Raw genomic sequence first — 24,336 nt, forward strand, 5'->3', positions numbered from 1 at the left:
GAACAACGGAGTCTACAAAACGATCGGAAAGTTATCCATTTCCATATTGTCGTTTAGCGAACATGAAATCGCATCAGATTTTTGACTGGAATCAGGATTTCTTAGCAGATAGTACTCAACACATGGTTCGTAAAGGGATAAAATAAGCAGGTGTGAAGATAGATACGGGAGTACGCCAAGAGAGGTCAATGTACTTTACAATATATCAAAATAATCAAGTCTATGGAAACAACGAGGAGGTTCGCAGACGATGTTGGCGTGTATTGTAAGGTTGCAACACCAGAGAAGTGCAGCGAAAGCCTAGATGACATGCAAAGATAGACAATTCGTGGAGGTGCTGCCAAGCTGATCCTGAACGTAAATAGAAGTAAGGTATTGTGGATAAATAGGCGAAAAGATCAATTAATGTTCGATTATGCAATTTGTGATACACCAGTGGAAACAGTAACAGCCGTAAAATATGTAAAACTAACCATCCGGGGCAACATGAGGCGGAGTGACAACATGAGCCTAATTGCAGTAGAAGCAAGAACAGTGAAGAGTCTTAAGGAAATGTAATTCATCGGTGAAAGAAGTAGGTAACAAAACGCTTCCACAACAGTTTCCAGTATTTCACACGTCATGAACCGTTAACAGATTGTATTATGAGAACTGATGGAAAAGATCCCAAAAGGATCATTTAGGAAGCGCTAGACCGTTACGGCCATGATCGACTAAGTGCAGTGACAGGCACAAAAGCTTTACTGTTGCAATTTCGAGAGCGAAGGTGCCAATAAGAATCTGAAAACATATTCTTCTCACAAATATCTCGTGAAATGACCGCCAAGAGCAATTCATAAATTATAGATCATACGGATGTTTACTGCAGTCATTCCTTCCAAGCACCATTCGCGAATCGAACACGAAAAGGTGGGGAGAGGCTGGACGATAATGTTACCAGAAGAACGCTACGCCGCAGACCACGACGTGTCTTGCAGAGTGTATAACAAATCAGTCGCACCTTTCAGTGAGCAGAAAGGAATAACGAATTTAGAGGAGACATCAAAAAAGACATTAATAGCTCCTGGAGTCGAAAAAACTCAGTGAATTTTCTAGTGGAACAGTCCATCAAAATGTCTCCCTCGTTAGCTGTCCCCACTGCAAGGGCACAATGCCTTTGCATATTATGATTATTCTATGGGATAGGAGTCTGCCTGAAGTACAGTATAAACTTTATCGCTGCCACTAACTATGCCTTTCAGAAATCACAGCCAATAGATGGCCTAAACGTGCAATTTCTGTGTGTGCCACGACCTAGTTAGTACGTAAGATTAGTTTCCTTCTACTGCAATAATTTCGGAGTGCAATTGGCCAGTAATAGTCAGGGCGTGTGTTCACTTATGTAATAACTGAAAATGCGTTCTTCATTAACAATTAGTGTTTGTGTTAAAACCGTTTCATCATCTTATACGATTCAAAAGTAGATTATCAACGTATGTATTCAGCAAATCAATTACAGTCACCTCAAGAGACGTAAAAGGAGTAGGTACTCTTTCGCTGTTATAGCTGTTGGGCTCTGAAACAAGCTACCCCGCAAAACTTGCAAAATTAAGTGCCCTCTTAATGGCTCTGAGACTATGCGACTTAACTTCTGAGATCATCAGTCGCCTAGAACTTAGAACTAATTAAACCTAACTAACCTAAGGACATCACGCACATCCATGCCCAAGGCAGGATTCGAATCTGCGACCGTAGCGGTCGTTCGGCTCCAGAATGGCTCTGAGCACTATGCGACTTAACTTCTGAGGTCATCAGCCGCCTAGAACTTAGAACTAATTAAACCTAACTAACCTAAGGATATCACACACATCCATGCCCGAGGTATGATTCGAACCTACGACCGTAGCGGTCGCTCGGTTCCAGACTGTAGCGCCCAGAATCGCATGGCCACTCCGGCCGGCTTCGGCCCCAGACTGTAGCGCCTAGTGCCCTCTTAGATTTGACACAAAAGTGAAGGACTTCCCTCTGTTATAACTCTTGCTTAAAAATTAAAAACGTGTTTCTTGAAGTTTTTCGGGTAGATCGAATATTCCATCAAGTTTCGTCTGTGCAACCGTGAGGTTATTAATCCATGTTCCGGTATTTCGGCAGACAACTTTACAGCCACTCTGTACGTATCTTGCCCAACCACCGCACATAAAAAACGCTCTCCTCCCAAATGAGGTATGCGATGTATTTCTTGATGTATCCTCGGCGGTCTTTCTGGTGTGCACCTTCAGAATGGCTGTGACTTTCTCAACTGACGTATCGGGGCAAGAATTAATAATATCGCAGACGCTCGCTCGAAAGACTATGGAACATTGGATCCATCGGGAAAATTTCGTGAAACACACTGCATACCTCTTCAGGGAAGAGTTGGTTTTACATGTCAGCTGGTCTGAGTCCTTGTGACTTTTCTCTTTTCCCGAAACTGAAAAAGTCTTGAAAGGACATCATTTCGGGTCTCTGGAAAACATTCAAAAGAATTTGACCAGCATGTTAAAGGCCCTAACAGTTGAAGGCTTTCAGGGCTGCTACCAAGACTCCGCAAGTGAACAGCTGCCGAAGAGAACTACTTTGACGGGGAAAATGTTCTTTGGAAAAAAAAAGATGGATAAAAATTAGTATCATCAATTTTATCACAGACCTCGTATAGTGTACACTGTAATATTGTGCATGGAAAGTTTATGGTTATGAAGTTTGTTGTTTTGGTTGTTCCATAATCCCTCGCAAGGCGGGCGAATATTTTCTTTAAAAGCGACATCTATTTTAACTTTCGTAATTACATGCACTGAGAGTCACTGATTTCTATATTCTATTGTACTGAAGGTGATTGTGTTTTTATTTTGCTGCAATTGCGACATTTGCTTTATGTCACATGTACAAAGCACGGTACCTTGTAATTGTGCCTTGTGAGACTGATTCATTTATATGTTTCATTGTATGGAGGACTGTATTGAGATACAGTTTAAGAAAAAAAATGACGCACCACGAAAGAATTATCCGAATGGGACAAAAATCAGTACGTATGATGTACATATACAGAAAAATCAAATGATTACAATTTTAGATGATTTATTCAAGAGGGAAGCTTCACACATTGAGCAAGTCAGTAGCGCTTGGGTCTACTTCTGGACGTTAGGCTAGCAGTTATTCGGCTTGGCATGGATTGATACAGTTGTTGGATGTTCTCACGAGGGATAGTGTGTAAAATTCTGTCCAACTGGACTGCTTGGAGGCTCCTGCCCATAATTCTCCAAACGTTCTCAAATGTAGCGAGGTCCAGCGATCTTGCTGCCCAAGATAGGATTCAACAAGCACGAAGATAAGCTGAAGAAATTCTCGCAGTGTGCCAGTGGGCATTATCTTACTGAAATGTAAGCTCGTAATAGCTTGCCACGAAGGGCAACAGAACGTAGCATAAAATATAATCGACGTGACGCTGCGCGGGTCTGTGGATGACAACCAAAGGAGTCCTCCTGTGAAAAGAAATGGTACTCCAGACCATGTCTCTTGTTTGTCAGGCAATACGGCGGTCGACAGTCAGATTGGTATCCCATCGCTGTCCAGGGTCTCTGCAGACCCGTTGTTTGCGCTAGAATCACATTGATTGAAGTAGAATTGTCATCAGTGATAAGTTCTGCTTCGAACTGAGCCGAAATGACAAGCTAAGACGTGTCTGAAGACGACCCAGACGGTGGTGGAATACCAACCTGACTGTCGTCCCCCATAACTACAGACAACCAGGAGTCCAATTTCTTTTGATAGCAGAATCCCTTCAGTTGTAATACTCGTATATGGCACCCTTACAGCACAGCGCTATGTCAACGATATTCTACGCCATGTTTTTCTGCCCTTCATGGCAAGCCACCCTGGGCTTACATTTCAGCTAGATAATACGTGCCCACAAACGCTGCATCTCATTCGCCACGATCCTCTCCATAAGGTAAAAATCTTACCTTCCAGATTCTTCCTTTCACGCTTCACAATGTAGGGAAACTCCACACTGCGACATCACCAGCTCCTCTCCCGCCTCTGGTAACTGAGTGGCCAGCGCGACGGAATGTCCTACCTAACGGCCCGGGTTCGGTTCCCGGCTGGGTCAGAGATTTTCTGCGCTCGGGGACTGGGAGTTGTGTTGTCCTTATCATCATCATTTCATCCCCATCGACACGCAAGTCGCCGGAGTGGCGTCATCTCGAAAGACTTGCGCCGGGCGAATGGTCTACCCGACGGGAGGCCCTACCCCCACGGCATTTCATTTACCAGCTCCTCGTTCATGTACCGCTTGGCAGCATATGCCCACGGAAGTCCTGTGAGGGGCGTAATTATCGTATGGCAGCTACGCATTAAAGGCAAACCTCTTTACGCTGGTTCTAGGTGCTTCAGTCCGGAACCGCGCAGCTGCTGCGGTCATAGGTTCGAATCCGGCCTCGGGTATGAATGTGTGTGATGTCCTTAGGTTAGTTAGGTTTAAGTAATTCTAAGTCTAGGGCACTGATGACCTCAGATGTTAAGTCCCATAGTGATTAGAACCATTTGAACCATGAGAGGCACTGGCCCTCTGTAATAAAAAAACTGAGTAAAGAAATCAACGATCAACTTGAACGGATGGCCTATGACGTCCGCATAGACCAAACGCAACGAAAATTGCAGAACAAAAAATAAATAAATAAATAAATAAATAAAGAAGCATTTTCTTTCCGCTGGGAGAAAAATTATTTCCAACTTTTGCCACCAGGTGCAAATCTGGCACTGTACAGCATCTCGTCGACTTCTCCAGGGCTCATATTGAAGAAACTGTTTTAAGTGGCAGTTAATAATAATAATAGTAATAACATTACGCCTTTCCCACTTGTTCAACATTTCTTGCCCAAGTACCTATCCTAACCCATTAATATGGATATATGTCTATAATACTTACTGCATTCACAGTGCACCTGATGGCCAAAACTGGAACTAATTTTTTACAGCGTAAATCGTTTACTCACTATCTCATTCGAATACCTACCACGTTTCGCTGCCATATGATAATTACAGCTCACACTCGGCCTCTTTGAGTAGCTGCACTTAAATTATAACTACCCGGCGCGTTTTTCACGTCCCATGGGAGGTCGGCGTAACAGGATACCTGTTGGCCCTCTTCGTGCCAGAATAAATAAACCAATAAATGTGTGATGTCAGATGCAGAAGAGGGGATTTACCAGACAAAGTGAACAGGATTTCAAGAGGAGTGCACGAGTCCGTACAAGGTATCAGCTCTCACGATGGGAGTTGACCGACGGAGCCTGCTAGAGCAGAAACAGGAGCACGCGGTGAGAGGGAAGCTTGCCGTATCAAAGAAGAGGCAGTCCTCGGCAGCGTTCCGGAATCGGCAAGGGAACCGCCGCGTCGCGCTACACCGTAAAGGAGCAGCAGCAACGGCAGCAGCAGCAGCAGCAGCCGCGGTAATGCAGCCGGACCCAGCTCCCAGGCGACGCTACGCGACAATGGTGGCAGCCATTAAAACACTTGCCGCGCGCCACACAGCCGCACAATGGGACGAGCGAGCTCTCCGGCGTGGAAAGCCCGCCGTTCATTTCCCCAGTGGCGCTTATCGCCTCAGGTACGGCTCTTCCGAAGAAACCTCGGCGATAGGAGTTCGCAGAGCGTCGTAAAAGCACTCTTATTACCAGTCGCTTGCCGCCGTCGCTGAAACTACTGGGGACGGAATGGCGCGACTCGCAAGTATGAATCGTTTCTCGACATAAATACAGTTTATTATGCATCGGTTATCTATTACGAGATGAAATAACGAAAGGGCAGTTAAAATAAGAAACAAAACAGACCCGTAGTTTTTCAAGGTTATATGATTTTGACGATTCCATTGTTGCGACTAACAGTTTATCCGATGTGAGTACAGTGCTGCAAATTGTAACTGTCCCGTGGACGCGCATGGCGAATATGGTGTTTCTATTCTCGTTCCAACATTCCTAAATCTGTTTCTATTGCCAGCCAGCGCATGCACATAGGTATTGACATACTCTCTCATTCCCGTCAATGAATATAAAATCGGTTTCGAAAATATCCGCTTTCTGCAAACACATTTTTTCCTGACAGACAAGCGAACAGCTGACCATTCTGGGAACCAGACGTCGTCAGATGCAAAGTAGCTCGTGTCGCTACGTCACCGTGCAAGCATGGAAAGGAGACATCCATTATTTGTGTGAGAGGTTTTCTTTGAAATTTGGATCCCCTACTCCCCCCACCCCCCTCTGGTGATATTTGATGAGATGTTGTTCGAACTCCCGCTTCCTCCCTTTGCCCCCCCCCCCCCCAAGTGAGTCTGACCCTTAGTCAGGTAACAATACATCAAAATTGTTTTAAATTTTGATTATGACTAAAGAATGCTTTTATTTAAATATTTTAAACTGCGTTAAACAGTGTTTTCAACACACAAGTAGAAATACTTTATTTTAAACACACCAACCCTGAGTAATATTCGGATGAACAGAACAGGCACAGAAGGGCAAACAGGCTCCACAATAACAGTATTAACCTTTTTAAAAGATACAATAGACCTTTTCTTGGTATGTTATATACATTAAGTGTCAGTTTGCAGATAATAGACAATATTATTTGTACCTTTCTTTTTTAACTGTATCTTTACATACTTTTTCAATCTCTGGAGCAACATTTTCACTAAGAGAATTCTTGTCGGTGGGCAGCTTAGCTTCCTTTCACAAGCTTTTAACTTCCTGCTCACATGTATGTTCCGAGTTGTCGGCATGCCGCTCAACATAAGCATTGTAAAAGGTTTTAGACAAATTCATGTTGTACACAATAACATCAGCTTTATAAGCGTTACAGAATACCATGGCTGACACAATAACACGCAGTAATTTCTGTCGGGGTGGCACAGAACCCCCCAAATGAAACAAACCTAACACTTGCGCGGCACTTCTTCCAAATCGGGGAATCTTGGGCATGCATTCGTATAAAGAATTCAGATACGGCACGCCAAAAGACTAGCGGGCACTTTAAAATTGTGTATGGTGGGGCTTAGTTCTATAAAACGAAATGTTATCTGTTATAATAATGTATAATCTCAGAATTAAAAAGTTGATGCGATATTTTCCTTGCCGCCCGCTCCCCACCCAAATTAGATTTAGTGTTATTCTGCCGGACCTTTCCTCCTTTATATCCGCTCATGTAATTAATAAACGTGCCGGCCGGAGTGGCCGTGAGGTTCTAGACGCTACTGTCTGGAACTGCGTGACCGCTACGGTCGCAGGTTCGAATCCGGCCTCGGGCATGGATGTGTGTGATGTCCTTAGGTTAGTTAGGTTTAAGTAGTTCTAGGTTCTAGGGGACTGATGATCACAGCAGTTAAGTCCCATAGTGCTCAGAGCCATTTTTGCCAATTAATGGACCTCAACAAAGTGATGGGAGAAAATGTCTTCAGAGGTAGGATTAGTAATTTGACGATAACATCGTTAAATTTATTGATAGTAAAAGAAAAGGAGCAAATCCCGCTATCAGGTCCTGAAGACCGCTCGTTAATCAACCGACCACCGTGTCATCCTGAACCATTCATCATCGAGTGCGATATGGAGTGGCATGGGGTCAGCACACGGCACACACAGTCAGTGTCGAAGTTTAGACCTTGGAGCCGCTGTCTCTCAATAAGGTAGTTCCTCAATTGGCATCAAGAAGCTGAGTGCAACCCGATCAGTAGTCCCGTCAGGGAAAAACATCTGGCAGCAACGAGAAGAGAACCTGAGTCCTCTGCAAGAGAAACAGTCGCATTGACCACTTTCTTTTCTGCTTTACATGTTCATTTCTTTAAAGGGGGTAAAGAGAAGGGGGTCCAGGGGCAATGTGGGCAGAGGTCGAAACAGGCCTGGCCTCAGTGTCCTCTCGCCGCCCCCCAGCCTAATACGAAACCTTCCAGTGGGACTTCATTAAGGACAACGTTTATGCACCATCAATACCACAGAACCTAGAAGAACTGAAGAACCGGATCCGTACTACCATAACATCAGTCACGACGAACATGGTTACCCGAGTGTGGGAAGAATTCGAGCACTGAAGTGATATTGTTCTTGTCGCTGGTTAAGGACACATTGGATATCTGTATTCTAACCTAGAAAAGATTCGTAAGTGTGTGTACAAGGCTTCATAATTTCTGTCGTGCAGGTTAGTAAATGTATGCTTTCGCGTTACCTATATTATTACTGAAACACCCTGTATGGTGAATCAGATGAGGACTTTGCAGAAGCCACGTGCCATGCTGTGAAGTGGGTACATGATCTGGACGTCGATTTGTAGTCAACCACTCGTCTCACATGCTACATGTTTCGTATTTGTTACGTACATTATGTTCTCTTATATGCGCTGCACATATGTATTGTAGTTTATTATTGTATTTATATCTGCTTATAATGTGCTGCCATGTGGCAGAATATAAATAAATAAGAGCTGTAAACTTATACAGACTTGGCGCAAACGTTACTATTGTCACACAGAACGGGATTTATGAGTTAGAAACATCATTCGGAGCTCTGAATATAGCATTTCGTTTTAAAATGTGCAAGAATAAGCGACTTATTACGGGAAAACTAGGCGTATCTTGTCACACTTTCACGAAAAAATGCAGCATCAAAATAAAAGCGGCTGGCGGCTTAAGATGTTACGAGGTTTCAAACACTTTCTACTTCGAGCAAATGTTTTCACAGTGACAATGTGCGATTAGTATCGCAAAAAGATGTGCCACTAAGTGTTCAATTCTTCTGCTATGCGGGGTATCTGCTCATAGACGTGTACTGTGCGAAAGCGGTTTATTTGCAAAAAGTGGAGTCTTCGTTTTTATTACCTCCGCTCCCTGTTTTCCGTGCGCAAACCCCATGTTACAGCCTCCCTGTCCGGCTTCTCATTTTCCTTCGTCCCGTAATAATTGAAGCTCTTATTTGTCTATTTGTTTTACGTGGAAAATCTCCAGGTTGTCATTCATGGATAAATATGTGTATTCCGTGATTTAGTATGTATGATTCCTTGTGTGTACCCATGTTTAATATCATTATACGCTTTACCATTGTGTTGATTTTGACCATGTAACTAATAGTTGGACCAGTTAATATTTGAGAACACGCTCTTTGAGAATTATTTTGTCTACTGCATCTCTGTTATGATCATTGACGTGCTAGAGGCATAGCGAAAATATGATGTGGCAGCAGATAAATTAAAGCCTAATGGTGTACAGTAGGCAACAGACGTGATGTTGACCACTGAATCATCTAAAATAACCATCTTCTTCACGGGCATTTTGGATGTAATCCTTAACTACAACACCTGTGTATGTATACTACTCTAGCAGGAGCAGGTCTTGCGTTTCCTGCTACATCAGACTAAAAAGCAGAGAGAAATCTGAAGCTATTAACGTGTAGACTGTGCTTTTGCTCATCAACCGCCATTTGAGAGCTATACTTCTCAGCTCAGCATACTTGATGAATCCTGTATCATCATGAATCTGTTTGTACAGCGCTATCTAGAGCGTTCCTGCGATTCTTTCCTGTCGCACTTTATTTAACTATCATTATGTTGAAGCTTCCTCCCTCTTCGATCCAGTATGCATTTTTTTTTGGGGGGGGGCAATTTTTATTGACTACTCGTTGCACAACGTCTTTGTTCCGTGCTCAGTCCATCACACCATGCATATTACGTTCTTGAGAACTGTGTTATATTCGTGCTATTGCGTTCTTACAGCACAAAAATGCCTGTAACATTTTCGGCGTGCATTCTTTCGGTAGAAAATGAACGTTAAAGGCAGGCGACACTGAAATCATATGTTCAAGTGTCTGGATTTAATACTGTGTAGTTATTCTGTCGAACGAGTGCAGTGGGCGGAGTTTTGCATTACAGTAATCGAGTGCCACAGTTAGATTCCGAGTCATAGTTTCTTTTATGTTCTAAATTTAGGCAGCTTGATCACTGTACAAGAAATTAGAGATGGTCTTATACAAACATGTGCAATTATTTAATACCAACATGTGGTGTCACCGCCAGACACCACACTTGCTAGGTGGTAGCCTTTAAATCGGCCGCGGTCCGTTAGTATACGTCGGACCCGCGTGTCGCCACTATCAGTGATTGCAGACCGAGCGCCGCCACACGGCAGGTCTAGAGAGACTTCCTAGCACTCGCCCAGTTGTACAACCGACTTTGGTAGCGATGGTTCACTGACAAAATACGCTCTCATTTGCGGAGACGATAGTTAGCATAGCCTTCAGCTACGTCATTTGCTACGACCTAGCAAGGCGCCATTACCAGTTAATATTGAGATTGTAAAACATGTACCGTCAAGAGCGATGTACACCTATTATGGATTAAAGTTAAGTATTCCACTAGCTACGTCCGTTTTTCTAAAGTCTAATTTCTTTGTCCTGTTCCAGACCTCACGCCAGCCTGCGTGAGCTAAAACGCGTGCCTTTCTGCTTCCTCTATTGCCCCGGTGTTGGCTCTCCTGCCAACCCACAACACAACACAGAACTGGACGTACAGTCCTTGTTGGTAGTCCACTTTTAATGTCATATTTTGTCCTCAAACGGTTACGATGTTGTCTTCCCCACACTATAACAATTAATCCCTTCTGGTCCATTGTCACCACTACTTTCCTTTTCTTCATTTATACCTCCCCTCCCTCCCTCCCCCCCCCCCCCCTCCCGCCCTCTCCCACAGTCTACCCATGACACCAGACGACTGCTACGTGATCTCATGCCGACCCAGTGACATCGCCAATTATTATTATTGTTACTATCATTGTTATTACTATTACAGTCAGCACGGTACCATAGTGAATTTATTTACTTATTTATTTTATTTGTTGCCATTTAATAATGACTTTCCACCTATTTATTAAGACAGGTCGTATTTTCGCAATATTAAATACACAGAATATAAACTGTATTTTATTTCTTCTTATTTTAACAAAGTTTAACGATCTCGTAGTTTTAAATACTTGTAAACTTAAAACAAATTTAGGAAACGGAAGTACTTCAAATTAACAATTTATCTATTAAAAAGATTAAAATTAGGAAGACAGGGAAGAGTTTGCGGACACTCAGAAAGACACTGAGCCCCTTCGCTCCCACGCAACCTGCGCCCCACTCACCATCCGACGGCGAGTGCCTCTGCAATACTTCAAATGGCTCGATTTTACATCTACGTTACTCTACGGTACGTAGCAGTTTGCGCGATCCTCTATTTTAATATTTCCTTTGCAATATTATATTAATGTTTATGAACATTTGTTTTAGTAACACTTTGATGACTACAAACTTAGTTCTTATAATATTTTTATCTGTCTTCGCTTGGGCCACTGTTACCTCATCTCCTACCCCTACTGTTGTCACCTGTCTCGCTAGTGTTGGATGTGGAATAATTTGTTGTCTGAACTCTCGTCGCTGCAAGTACTATTCATGCAGCGCTCCAGATACTCTGTCTGTACAGTCATTGAGATCGGTTCCCTTGGCCTGATGTGTAAGTGATTGTGTTAAGTCGTGTGTGAGTGCGCTAGTCGTCTTTCCTGTAACCAACGGTCACAGTGCAGAAATACGCGTTCTGCGGCCCCTCTGTCTCATGTGGCAGAATCGGCCTCCTGACCGAGATTTGCATGCAGCAAATGAGTGAGATACGGCCCACTGAGCGCTACATTTCTGCCCACGCTTATTACATTTTCTTGCAATGTTTTATTACACAGTATAGAAAGATTATGTTTCTCGAGGCTAGCGAGCCAGTAGGATCACAAAGCAGACTAAGCGAACGACGCGCCAGATGGTCTCATATCGTGAGAACTGCCGGGCGAGAGAACGTCGTATCCTACGGGAGCAGAGACTGAGGGGATTCACCTGCAACGCTGCGCTCCAAAAAGAAAATATTATACTATTTATATTTACTGTTCAAGAATTAGTATCCAGCTACAACCGAGATGGTGACGTTACTTGCACTGAGAACTTGTTAATAATTTCAGTATCACTCAATTCATCATGAAATGATTACTGCGAGTTTTAGTTACTGTCAATGCTTATCAGTGGAAAGGACGAAACAGTCATAAGTGTGCAGGCGCCAAACTGTTAGGATACTCTGCGAGCGGTTTTCGAGATGGCAATATATGAACTAGTGTGTGAAATTGCCGCAATAAAACATTTTTATGCGGCCTCGTGCTGATTCTAAGATCGTGTGAAGAATTTTTGTGATTTTTGCGGTGTTCGGTGATTGATAATTAATGATTGGGAATCTTGTTATGAATATTAACGATAGACTGGCTCTAGTAATCGCTTTACTAATTTTACGGTTAATGAAATAAAACAAAATTAGTTGGCATTAAAACATTTTAAGGTTCTTATTATGCTTAGCGCCAACGGCCTTGCCGCAATAGTAACACCGCTTCCCGTCAGATCACCGAAGTTAAGCGCTGTCGGGCTGGGCTAGAACGTGGATGGTTGATCATCCCGTATGCCGAGCGCTGTTGGCAAGCGGAGTGCACTCCGCCCTTGTGAGGTAAACTGAGGAGCTATTTGATTGAGAGGTAGCCACTCCGGTCTCGGACACTGACATACAGCCAGGAGAGCGGTGTGCTGACCACATGCCCCTCCATGTACGCATCCGGTGAAAACTGTGGGCTGACGACGACACGGCGGCCGGTCGGTACCGTTGTGAATTTCATGGCCTGCTCGGACTGAGTTTAGTTTTATTATGCATAGCTAAATGGTGCTCACGTGTCACATTATTATACACCGTTTATGGCACAAGCCTTACAGTTCGCGACCGACAGCGATGAGACCAAGGGGGACAACGGCTGCGGGACGTCTTCAGACGACGCGATTCAAGCAAGCTGGCTACAGTTCAGTTACGAGAAGTAGGGGACGGACACAGTACATCTGTAAATCACACATAGCATCATTATGCGTCGCCGTGTACGTATTGTAGCAGAGGATAGTTCGAACATTCATTCCACTGTCTACAGTGATAGCGTTACATCATGGACGGTTAAGAAATGAACCATGCCCCGGATGGTAGTAACGTGTTTCATTCTCAATAGAGCCCTAACGGTGGGGAAGAATGTGTGGACCCTACGGACCTTTCCACAGTTGTTCCACTCCCTCTGCCATGGACTCACCCTCCAGGTTTCGAGCTCTTCTGTATTTTCTCCCCTGAGAGGTCTCTGTGTCTGATCTGCCAGTTTTCAGCCAATACGCTGCAGTCCGATACTTAATAGTTACGTTTGTCGGGTATATCCCGAGCAGCACGCGTTCACCGACGTTGTGCCGAAAGTCTCCTGTAGCCACATGAGCACACTCCCGTGTCCGCGCCAACATCATATTATTAGCCTCGGTGCAGATACTATGTAGCCACACGCCGGCACAAAAGATGTTGTTGACACAAAGAGAGCATAGTGGTATGTGCGTATTACAGCCAATGGTAATCTGCGGTTCACTGTGTTGATCCTGGCACGTTTATGCAGTAACTTGCACGCCCTTCCTGTAGAAGTTTTTATGTGTTGATTAAAGTTTAATTTCTGGTCCAGGAATATACCCAAGTACGCTCATGTTGACAAAAACAGAACACCTTGAACGACTAGAGCTAGGACGTTCATATTCACAGGACATGTTCATTAGTATGTTCTCCAGAACTGATTAGCCGTTGAACCATGTCGGCCACGCTTTCAAGGTCGAAATCGACATCGTGACGCAACTCCAACCATCGGAAAAATGTGTCTGCGGCTCTTGTTGTGGCTTTAACCGATAGTAGTGCCTCAGTGTGACTTGAGTAGACGTGCAAGATTCATCGCAGACGTATGCGTGAACCGTACTGCCAAATCAGTGACTTTACAAGACGGCGCGTTAATGGCACGAGACAATGTGATGCATCCATCCGAGAACTGCTGCTCGTATAGGACGAAGTGTTTCGGCAGTGCAACAGGTGTGTGCAAAATAGTTCACGGAAGGCCATAGAGCACGACAAGGTGGGTCAGGTTGCACCATTCAGACCACACTCCGAGAAGATCGACACCTCATCCGAATGGCATTGCAGGACAGATCTGCGCCCTCCTCGGCTCTGGAGCAACATGGAACAGTGTAACATCGTGCACTATCAGGAGTGGCAGTCCGTCGCCGTTTATTAAGGCGACGTCCACATCTCCGCCTACCTTTGACAAGTTTTTAGAAACATTCTAGACTGCAATGGTGCACGGAACGACGTCACTGATGACAAGGATGGCATCAGATAGTGTTTTCGGGCGAATGCAGGTACTTCTATTTATTTATTTATTTATTTTCTTAATGATGGCCGCACGGTGGTTCATCGCCGACAGTCGGAGCGGCATCACAGTGACATAAAGCGTCAACTCATGGCCATCTGATGTGGGCTACAACCACAAATTACAGCTGCTGCCTGTCCAGGGCACTGTGACCAGTGTGCCGTAGTGAATGATAGCCTGCGCATAATCTTCCTGCACAACATCCCATACGACATTTTTCAGCAAGACAATGCACGACAATGTGTTGCTGCAGGAACATGTGCTCCTTGGTGTCACAGAATGTCAGCCTTTCGCCCTAGCCCGTCAGATCACCACATTTATCGGCAATTGACCTCGAACCCGTGGGCCAACATGGTTCAAATGCTAATCATTTCTGCAGAACATAATAACGTACATCGCCTGTGAGTATGAATTCCCTATCTCTAGTGGTTCAAGTGTTCTGTTTTTTTCTCTGAACGTGTGTGTATCTTGTAACCATGTTCCCTTTTATACCTTTTCTGTCTAGTTTCATTGTAGGATTTCTTTTTACGTTTCCTTTCAACGTACTGTATAGAGTTTTATTTGCTGCAATGGTGAATTTATTTGTACCACTCCAATCGCTCACGGTTCGTAGTATCGCTGATGTTTTTGCTTCAAGGTGTTTTCTTCTCTCCAGCTGGCCGCCATTACAAGGACGAGGTCGTCAGCATATGCGACTACTCCTTCTGTGCGATCGTCAATAGAGACTGTACCGTGGGTATAATGGAAATACGACATTTGGTCGGATGAACATTTCTTGTTATGACAGTCGATGGCGTGTCTCTCTATGCCAAACTTGTAGTAGTAATCGAACACACCAGTTGTGCACTATCGAAATATTACTGCGGACCACCTACATCCCTTCATGATTGATGTCTTTCTCGATGGCGATGGCATTATCCAGCTCAGTAACTGACCATATCGCTACGCCAGAATCGTGCTACAGTGTTTCCAGAGGCATGAGAGTAAACGCTTGTTCCTGTCTTGGCAACCAAATTCACCTGATCTCAACCCGATAGAAAATATTTAGGCCACTATCGGCTTCCAGCTCCGCGCCTAGGAACCACGCCTCTTAAATTATGGAAACTGCGTGACATGTGTTAGGCGTTCGGTGCCATGTACCTCCGGATGTGTACCGAGACCTGTCGAATCCAAGGATCACTGCTGCATTGTCCCCGAAAAGTGAACCAACACACTGGTAAGGAAGTTATCATAATATAAAGTAAATGTAATGAACACTCGTACTTTTACGGTTGTATATTTGCTTTGTAGACAACATACTTCATACTGTTTTCACTCCAGTGCACATTTGTGCAAAGGACGTTGCGGGTTGATTGTTTGTTAGTCGTTTGGTCGGTTTGGGGAGTAAAGGGACCAAATTACAGGGTCATCAGCTCCTTTTTACTCATGCTAACCAAAAGGGGAAAACGTACACCGAAGGAGAAAGTAGTGGAAGGTATTAAAATAACATAGCAGATGACCTGGGCTAGCTGATCCAAAAAATAAAAAAGGATGAGCCAGCCGCTCTGCTACACACTAAAATCTCAAGCCTAAACGACAAGGCTATAGGAATAAAAGTATGGAAAGGACGAACACCAAGGTGAACAAATAGCAAATTAAGAGTGATGAAGAGCTAAAATGGATAGAGGGTGGTCGCTTGGGAGAGAAGGCCAGACACTAAACCGTTAGATTGTGTGATAAAACTCCATCTAAAGAAACAGATTTGGACACATATATGTGAGTGCAGGCTTTCTCGGTGAATTTCAAATATGAAGTCCCTTCGCCTGAAGATGATGGAGACGCATTCCATCGAAACGTTGCTACGAGACGACGATGCTACTCGGCTGACAACCCGTGAAGACTTCATGTATGTGGAGACATATTCGTCAATTCATTAAAAAATTGGGTGCAATGCATATTTGTGCAGTGCGCGGTCGTAAATGGCTACCTCCTAAAGTATAAGGTGCATGACATTCAAAGTGCACAAATGTGCGTGGCACGCGAATTTTTAACGAACTGATTGTGATGTGTCCACATGTGTTACTACAGATGCACCTAGAAATGCACAATATCTGAAACCTGATGTGCAAATAAAGTAATTTAAATCACAGCCAGGCAGAATCATGCAATTTTTCTAATTTATAGCGGCAGGGGGGGGGGGCACCCGGAGAAAAAAAAAATTTTCCAAGTATAATCGTTGGAGATACATTCTCGATGCAGTTACTTGAAAGAGGAATGTACACATTTTACGCGACTCAAAAGCAATGGATCAACTTTTTCCCGCTTATTAACGATTTCTGCTACAAACAGCGTTTACAGCTTCTCTCTGTCACTACCGACAATGGGGCTTCCATTGCTGAATAGGTGATGTTTCTTTTTTTTTTTCTTTAATTTTACGTAGCGAAATTTTAATCTCAATTTAGAGTATGAAATGCTTCGCGCAATTGTTCAATTTAAAAGCAAATCAGAACAATTGTTTCCAGTTGTGAACATGACCGAAACTGTACAAGCGGAATTTATGAATAATTCTCCAGTCGCTAGGAAGTGTCGACTGCATTACGAATTATTGAATAGCGCATACTCGTATTTAAAAGCGCAGCGACAAAATAAGCTGCGAAATTATTCAAGCTTTGAAAAATAAACAAATACATTAGATCAACAAATATTGGCTCCGTCGGATAACGTATAAATTTACCACATATGTCCACGGAATAGCCGGCCGCGGTGGTCTCGGGGTTCTAGGCGCGCAGTCCGGAACTGTGCGACTGCTACGGTCGCAGGTTCGAATCCTGCCTCGGGCATGGATGTGTGTGATGTCCTTCGGTTAGTTAGGTTTAAGTAGTTCTAAGTTCTAGGGGACTGATGACCCCAGCTGTTAAGTCCCATAGTGCTCAGAGCCATTTTCCACGGAGTAAATTTGAAATCATGTAGTATAAATCTGAAATATTCATCTAATTTTCGTAATAAAAGTCGTGCTAACTCCTTCGAGTACGAACGGTGACAATTCTGCAAGCAGTGAAGTTCGTCATTTTGTACTCTGGAGGTACAAATAAAAGTAAACGTACTGGCAGTGTGCAGTAAGGTGGTATGTACTTCAAAGAAAGCAGTGTTATACGAATTTTTTTTTTCTGAAGTGGAAAATCCGCGTGTATAAAATACACTGCGCAGAAGACAATTAGGAGAGCTGTGAAACAATATTGCCATTTTGAATAATATTTAAAACTTGGGTTTCGGCTGTTGTTGACATGTATATATTTAATTTAATTTCGCACAATTGGCCATTCTAGTAATGTGTCCGATTATTTAGCAGCAGGCATATCAATTCTGAAACCAAACATATTGAAAGTGAATGTTTACGGAACAGAGTAATGGTCAAGGTAGAGACTATTATCATTTTCTTCGACACACATCAGCGTATGTAGTGTTTTATAACGTGACAATAGTTTCTACGCCGATTGCTACTATATTTAAAAAAGCTTAATTTTAAGTTGTAACAACGCAGACACGTGTCTGCAAGAAGCAGCATATTGACAGTGGTCGCGGAAAGATACTGACTGATAGGGACCAAAGACGATAGTCACATATTGTCAGTAACGGTTTGTTTCAATCACGAAAGAAATCGCTGCTGTTAATGACTCCAGGTCCATCTCAATCAAATCCCTACCGACGGCAACTGCATGCTATGAATATTCGGAGTCGGTGCCTCGCAAAAGACCATTGCTGTCAGCACCACGTAAACCTGGATGTCTTAATCGGACCAGGCAACACGGAAATGGACAGTACTGACTAGAGGTTTGCGATGTGCTCCCGCGTGCCGCGATCTTGACTCTCTTCGAACGTTGCAAGGCGTCGAAGTTGCCGACAGATCACTGTGGCGTTTAACCATGACCTGGAGAAACGACTGACTGTTTCAGACATTCACAAGAGGTTAGTGGCCATATGTGGGAAAACAGCACAAAGTTGCAAATCCGTGTTTCAATTTTGGACTTCAGAGACGGCAGGGCCTGTGATGGAAAAGGCAAAAGCACTGGGCATCAGGTTACCGTAAACATGAACCGCGAGCATGATAATTTGACAATAACGAAGCGTTTCCCTTTTCTTATTCATTTATGTGATAATGGATACTCCCTCTGCACAATTACTGTTCTGGTTTAGCGAACATTCAGGCACCCTGTCACAGCTCCAGAGGCTCGCTAAATTACCCGATCTTTATAATGTACAAAATTTCGGGGATATTTGAAACCGTGAAACGTATCAATGAACATCCCACAATTTCGTAGCTCTATAGGGATTACCAATGATAGGCTTCATTTGGAAATGACGTACTTGTAGAAACTGGTAGACTCTCTTCTTCAGACTGACGACATTACCAGGGCTAGAGACTGTGTTGCGCAGTATTAGAGTCATTTCTCGTGGGGATGACTGTCCGGTGTCCTTACAACGCTATTATTCAGTTCATACAGTATTGATTGGCACACCCTCTATAACTCCTGAAGAGTAGCAGTCTAAACTGTGTGTCGATGTATACATACTGTCTACAGCTCCCAGATGGTGTTGCCACTTCCCATCGATGGCACATTGCAGCAGCACTAGCTTTGGTTTGCGAGTGCGCTGATGGACATCGGTAAGACATGGAAGCAGATAAGCGAGTTCGACGCTGGACAGTGTGATTGCTCTGGAGAAACGACTGACTGTTTCAGATATTCACAAGAGGTTAGTGGCCATATGTGGGAAAGCAGCACAAAGTTGCAAATCCGTGTTTCACTTTTGGAGTTCAGAGACGGCAGGGCCTGTGATGGAAAAGGCAAAAGCACTGGGCATCCTGCATATTTTCGCAACTAAGCGTGGCAGAGACATGATTAGGGGGCATAGGCGAATCATATTTGAGGAACCAGAGAAGATAACAGGTCTCTAAAAGAGAACCGTTAACAACATCATCCTCGAAGATTTGAAGATGAAGGTATGCACAAAGCGTGTCTCTTCCATCGCTACTGCGCAGAAACAGAAGAGTGTGGAGATCTGCCATTAGTTGGTACAACAGTAAAGTGCAGATCCAGCCGAGTTCTTTGAGCGTCTGGTAATCGTGAATGATTCATTGTTCTTCTACGAGACTCCGGAAAAGAAACGCCAGTCTGTGGAGTGGGAGCGTATTGAAAATCCTCGTCCCAAGAATTCACGGCCGAGACTATTCGTGCAGAAACAAATGACAACTGTCTTCTGGAATCATGAAAGGCTAGTGCTGTTTGACTGGCCCCCTCCTGATACGACTCTCAACTGTGATCGGTATTGAATTTCACTGTATCAACTTCGTCAACGCTTCCAGAACGCCGCCACGGAAAATGGAGCAGTGGCGTTCTGCTCCAACACGACAATGCTCTGCCACAGGCCAGTCTCCAGTCTGTTCCCACCCTGCGTGAACTGGAGTTTACTGTGCTGCCACATCATCCATATTTGCCCGATCTGGCTCCTGGCGACCCCATCCTATTCGACACAATGAAAGAGGTCACGTGGGGTAATAAGTTCAGCACCAACGAGATAGGAAGTTCACCACCAAGAACTTCATCCATTTGTTCACCAATGGCGCCGGGATATCTCCAACGAATAGTTTGCCACGCATATACGAGAGCTGCCTGAAAATTGGCAAAAGTGCATTGACGTTGGCGGGAAATACATGTAATGTAATCTGTATTCGTTTGTTCAGTAATTGGCTCCCGTGTAAGCAAAGAAACTATGGTGTTAATCATTCTTGAACGCGCCGAGTAGTATATGACAACCAGATAGAAAGACGTTTAAAAACACAGTGTGGTTCAATGGCTCTTAGCACTATGGGACTTAACTTCTAAGGTCATCAGTCCCCTAGAACTTAGAACTACTTAAACCTAACTAACCTAAAGACATCACACACATCCATGCCCGAGGCTGGATTCGAACCTGCGACCGTAGCGGCCGCGCGGTTCCAGACTGTAGCGCCTTTAACCGCTTGGCCACCACGGCCGGCAATACAGTGTGAAATAAATATGTTCTAACAAGTATTCTTCAAAGTCTCTTGAATGCCGTATTCCCTAATTGGGTGAACTTAAGTATCCGTTCCCTCAGCTGTTCACATCGTATGTTGTTGCCGTGTTTTTCCCCGTACAATGCTACCATACAACCTGTTCTATATTTTAACGCTGGAGCCATAGTAACGATGAAATCTGAAAATGTTGTTAGCATTTGCGGACATAAATGAAATATATAGTTAAGGCTCACCGGCCATTTGACCATCTTCTTCTGTGCGGTTGCGCAAACAGTTCCCGAACTCTTACGGGAACCGGCAGTAAAGTAGCGAGTAATGAGGATAATAGGCAGGGCCACTATGAAAATAGTGCAGGACAATGTGAGTCTCACGGGAGGCGTGCCAGAGATAATTCCCTGCAGTCGCACTATCCTCTGTGTCCTCGGTGGCTCAGATGGATCCCAGATCAAACACAACGAAAAATACCGAACAAAATGAAAAAGAAAAAAAAAAAATGGATAGATCGTCTGCCATGTAAGCGGGAGATCCCAGGTTCGAGTCCCGGTCAGGGCACACATTTTCAGCTCCCCGCATTGACTTATATCAACGCCCGTACGCAGCTAGGGGTATTCGCTTCATTGTAATAAATGAACGACTCTGTAGAGAAAGTGTCACTGCATAAACCTTGAGATTTGATAGCAACTGATTACACATACACAAATTTAAGATCACAATATTCCCTGATAGTGAGATTTAAAGTGCTCCTGAATGTAGTTAGAACTTTGGTGCGGTGGGAGTTCAGACAGAATCAGAGAATACTGCCCTGGGAAAACAAAAATTACCACTGACTGCCAACTTTTCTTGTTTAACTGGATTTTCTTTTGCCACCATGTGGAACCAAGACACAGTAAATATGTATCCTGTAATGAAGGAAGTAAAACAGCCATGATATTGATTTATTGTCGTCATTTCAGAGCTTGCATCCGTTATTCCTCATTTGAAGTTTTGAAATGTTTACCTACTTCAGGACCACACAGTGCCACGTCGATATCATTAAAAAGACAACTACATGTCGTTTTATAGCACAGGAACCAGAAATAAAGCAATGGATGATTGTGTAATAGAAAAAAATGGGCTTTTCGGTAATAACTGAAAATGGAAGGATGCTAAGACCGAAAGCAAAATTTTAGTGTGATCGGAGCGGGACATACGAGTAGTATATCGTTCAAGCAGTAATGGAGGAAAAGAAAATAATCGGTATCTGAAAACCACACATTGTCTACTGAAGAAAAATAGTATTATCTAGCGTAATTCACGTTTCTCGCATGTGTCACTATCAGCCTATTTAAAACTAAAAATAACCTTCTGAATGTTTCATGAATACTGTTATAAAAGTTAAATAATATATCAAAATGGCCACTACAAAATTAATACTATATCAAAAGCGTATAAGCCAATTATAACCGCAGACAGCTTAATCCAGACCTTCGGTCAATAGAATGCTACAGCAGATATTAGTCACCTGTATATTTTAAAATTAACGCCACAACAAACAGCCCAAAACTACCACTGAACAAATGTACTTTCAGATCGCTTTTGCTTTGCCTTTCAGTCAGGCTAACAAGCATCACGTGGTGTTAGCCAGCCCCTTATTTGAAAGTCAGTCCAGAGTTAATGAATCTATCCAACCATAACGTGGATTCCTAGTTATCGCTAAACCCTCCTCGCAAATGAAGTCTACTAATCAATGGTTCCATTAAAAGTACCGGATCAGAGAAATAATTGCTGTTCACCGATGCTAACTAACAATGTTACGTAAGCGTCGTTCTGTAGCTGCTATAAATATCAAGGACTGCACTGCATCCCATTTAGAGATAACAATCCAGCAATAACTGCTCATATTGGGTGGAAATCTCATACTACGAAAGTATGGGTTCAGAAAATCTGTCCACACCGTAATTTCATTAGCGTTTAGAAGGGTTTCACTCAGGCTGTTTGTGGTTTTCCAAAGTCGTGGTTAACTTAACTTACAAATATACTGACACTAGTACAATGAAGTCAAGTAAAATTCTAGCTACATTTTGTACGTACGCTCCATGACCTGTAGGGCAGTTCCGGAGGAAGTGAGCTAAAATTAATGATTCCAATACAGCTTTATTGGTAATATTAAAACCAATTCAAGGAAATTAATGATGATTGGTTCATGCACTGTTGTTCACCAGAGCTACCACTTAGCATCCTGAAGTCTGTCTGCAGTGAGCAATACTAGCTTTATTCCTCTGCTCCACAACTTGGCTGCCAGCCGGCTCGTAACTTTGAAGCCTTTTCATCTTTCGAAGGAGAGAAATCGGACCTCGTCAGCTACTAACTCGTTTCAGAACCGTAGCCCTGTCCAGTTTGTAACTTTTTCAACAGCACCGCACAGGTTGATTATAATAATTAAAGTTCCAGAATCAAAACATAGTAGAAAGGAACTGCTCCACAGAATTGCGTCAAAATTGAACGGAATAGTGTCGAAGAAACGGAAAAGTTACAGAATGAATCAAAATTTACGAAAAATTTTCCACTAGATGGCGCTGTTGGCGGTTATGTAAACGGGTTCGGCTACAAATGACAGATGAAAAAAAATGGTTCAAATGTCTCTGAGCACTATGGGACTTAACTGCTGTAGTCATCAGTCCCCTAGAACATAGAACTATTTAAACCTAACTAACCTAAGCACATCACACACATCCATGACCGAGGCAGCATTCGAACCTGCGACCGTAGCGGTCGCGCGGTTCCGGACTATAGCGCCTAGAACCGCAATGACAGATGAATCGCATTATGACGGCTGTAGTGTGACTTGCACATTAAACCAACTGTACTGTGAAAAGTGCATGACCGCATAAGTTAGACACAGTCAGTAAGATAAACTGTCCACCACAGCAGGAGCGTACCACGTCAGATTGGAAAAAAACGATTTTTAACTCCTGAGACTAAAATCCGCATAAAAAGCAACACAAAAATCGAATTTTAACATTCGTAAGATTGGCGCAAGGCTAATTGAGTACGCTGTCCGCCGTTTTTTGCCAAAAGTTGAATTCGAGAAATAGCATGTTCCGTAACAGATCGGAGTATCTCAGGGATCATATTCAGAATTCGATGCGAAATGTGTGCTTCAGTTCAGTTTCATTTGTGATTGGATCACCGAACACAGCATCTTTCGGCCAGCAGTCACTCCGATTATTTGTATTGATTGACTGTTCCTTCGGTTCTTGGTATAGCATTTTGTACATTATGAATGAAACACACACAACACTGGTACAATATTCTACAATATTAATTGTTTGTTACACGCACCGGTTTTCGGCCGTTATGTTATTATTAGGTACCTGCAATAAGAATTAAATGTCCTAGAATATTACACCAGCGTTGTGTGCGTTTCACCCATAATGCACACGGATTAAGGTCGGGTGACCTGGACGGCCAGGCTCTAGGACTGATGGCTCTAGAAATACCTCTACGGCAGCCGTTTCACTTACTGTGTAACGTGTGGAGGAGCTCATCTTGCATAGAAACGACCCTACCCACGCATCCACGTTGTTGAAGGGTTGGAATTATGTTGGTGTGCAAAAGTCCCTCATAGTCCAGAATGAGATTTTCACTCTGCAGCGGAGTGTGCGCTGATATGATACTTCCTGGCAGATTAAAACTGTGTGCCCGACCGAGACTCGAACTCGGGACCTTTGCTTTTCGCAGGCAAGTGCTCTACCATCTGAGCTACCGAAGCACGACTCACGCCCGGTACTCACAGCTTCACTTCTGCCAGTACCTCGTCTCCTACCTTCCAAACTTTACAGAAGCTCTCCTGCGAACCTTGCAGAACTTTGTCTCTCATAGTGTTTAGCTGTGTCGTTACAGGTAACAGTACAAGTAGGACTCATCTCCTCGAAAAAATACGGCCCTGCTATACACGATGCTGTCCACCCGCACCACATAGTAACATTTGCAAAATGAAGCGGTACCG

The sequence above is a fragment of the Schistocerca americana genome, chromosome 2, assembly GCF_021461395.2.
Source record: "Schistocerca americana isolate TAMUIC-IGC-003095 chromosome 2, iqSchAmer2.1, whole genome shotgun sequence".
NCBI classification, from domain to species: domain Eukaryota; kingdom Metazoa; phylum Arthropoda; class Insecta; order Orthoptera; family Acrididae; genus Schistocerca; species Schistocerca americana.